The 2,500-nt window shown below is 46.0% G+C and overlaps 1 pseudogene; it reads right to left on the bottom strand.

The window, feature by feature from the left end:
- LOC126430653 (large subunit ribosomal RNA) overlaps nt 1–2,500 on the bottom strand; it is a 7,569-nt pseudogene that overhangs the window by 1,768 nt on the left and 3,301 nt on the right.

Here is a 2,500-nt window from a genome sequence, read left to right as displayed (position 1 = left end):
GAGTCAGCTCGTCACCCCTCCACACTCAGCCATGTCTCCTCCAAGTGCGCGAGATATCAGGGCTGTTTCGGAATCATGGGTCAAAGAAAATGTTGTATTCCAGTTGGTACTGGTTCTTGTACTGGGTCGCAATCGTTTCCTACTATTTACCGTATATTTCTTTAGATTGCTTCACTGATGATTCTCGCTACTTCCCTGATCTCAAATGCTTCCTCAGCAAATGCCTTTATAGCTGAGAATCTATCTACTGTTTGGAGCAGAGTTTCCTTTCTGTGGTAGGATGTGTGTCCTACTGTATGTATAAGCTGACTTCTGGGCTCAGCGTACTGCTTACAGGTGTAGAGGATGTGATTGGAATCCTCTTCCACACCACATGTACATCTGGCGTCATCTTCAATGCCCAGGTCGCAGATTTTCTTTTTCAGACCGTGGTCAGTCAGCAGGCACGTTAGGGAGTATGGTGGAATCGTCGCCCTCCGCCAACTTTCCTGCCACATTCCCACATCTGGTATCCAGCCGTAGGTTTCCCTACCCTTCGCTGTCTGGTTCCATCTATGCTGCCACTCCTCCTGCAACATGATATCTATTTGTCTGCTGGTATCACGTCTAGAGCTTTGCCCAGCAGTGGGTCTTGGAGCCTGGAACCCTGCGACCGAGCCAGCAACACCATGTCGAGTATAGTACAGCAAGGCTGCTTTCACTATCTCCAGGTCGAGCGGCATACATCCTGTTAGTACTTGCAAGGCCTCCGTCGATACAGTCCTACAAGCTCTCGTCATCTGTAACAGAAATGGCCTCTGAATTGACTCAATTATACGTTGGACATATCGGTGCTTCGTCCGGTCTGCCCATGCAGCTGCACCATATCTGCAAACAGAGAGGCACAAGCCCTGATAGATTACCCTTAGAGACTTTTTCTGCAGACCCCACTCCGTTCTAGTTACCCTCAAGAGGGAACCTGAGACAGCACTTAATCTATTCTGGATGTTCCTCATGTGAGGTGTGAACCAGAGTCTTTCATCCAGAGTTACACCGAGATATGTAAACTCTGCAACGAACTTGATATTTCCTCCCTCGAAAGGAATTGTTGGTGGTCTGTGACTGTCAAATCTACCCTTGATGGTCATGGCAACCGTCTTTTGTTTGGATATCCCTAGCTTGTTTTCGGTGGTCCATCTGCTTACCTCACCCAGCGCGATTTTTGCTCTGTCCTCTATCTGTTTCCTGCTCTGACCCTTAATGATGATTGCCAGGTCATCCGCATATGCCACTTTTGTCCATTGCTCGTCTTCTTTTTCAATCACAATCTCATCAAAGACGAGGTTCCACAGGAAAGGACCGCAGATAGAGCCTTGTGGGCAACCCTTTGTGATCAATTTTTCTACACTGCCTGCCCTATTTTGGACCATAACCTTCCGGTTTTTAAAGTAATCTGCCATTAAGTCATACAAATTACGCGGGCACTGGATTGCTCTCAGACGCCTCATAACACTAGGCCACCATAAGTTATCAAAGGCCCCTGCTATATCTACAAATATTACTACCACATACTTCTCCTCACAATCCACACTACCCAACACTTGCCTAATAGCCATTTCTGTCGATGCGCCTTTTCGAAACCCAAACTGGTTGTGGGCCTTGATATTTGAATCGTCATAGCGTTTTTCTAGACGACTGACTACTAACCTTTCCAGAATTTTCCCTAAGATAGACAGAAGGCATATTGGACGGTAGGATTTAGGCTCATCCCTAGGTTTGTCTAGTGATTTCAGCAATATGCAGACATTTCCCTCCTTCCACGTATCTGGGACTCTTCTTTCCTGCAGACATTTATTGTATAAATCTGAGAGAAGATGGGGACTGGTGCGCCAAACTCTTTTTATAATAGCATCATCAATACCATCAGGACCTGTAGCCTTCCCTGGTTTGCAAGCCTTTATTGCTGCCCCTATTTCTTCTAGTGTGAATTCTGGGTCAAGGTCCACGTTGTCATAGCTGTTGTTGTCTGTTTTCACAGCATGTTGGCCATCTGTGTCCTGTTCTGGGTTGTCATCAGGAAGCAGGCTCTGTAGTAATGACCGTACAGTCTCCTCCCAAGTCATAGTAGGAGTCTGGTTCTTTGTTTTTATGTTACTTAGCACGTTTTCTGTTCCATGTTTTGGCCGAATTATCCTTCTCACTATGGCCCAAGGATCATTCTGATCGCAGTCACTGACCCATTTCTTCCAGGTCTCCTCTTTGGCCTTAGCAATTTCCTTATTGTAGTTATTTTTCACTCTACTGTAGGTTTGTTTTGCTACTTCTATGTCTGGTTCATTATTATTTTTACGTGCTCGTTGCAGACTTCGTCGTGCTGAAATGGTGTCACGTCGCAGGTTAGTAAGTGTTGCATTCCACCATGGTACTGGATTTTGCACCTGTGTCCTCTTTCTCATTGATCGGCTACAGCTCTCGTGGATTGCTGCCTGTAGCCTTGTGATCATTTCATTAACTCCTACAT

Source organism: Schistocerca serialis, unplaced genomic scaffold (assembly GCF_023864345.2).
Source record: "Schistocerca serialis cubense isolate TAMUIC-IGC-003099 unplaced genomic scaffold, iqSchSeri2.2 HiC_scaffold_1055, whole genome shotgun sequence".
NCBI lineage: Eukaryota > Metazoa > Arthropoda > Insecta > Orthoptera > Acrididae > Schistocerca > Schistocerca serialis.
This window is presented reverse-complemented; position numbering and strand designations above follow the sequence as displayed.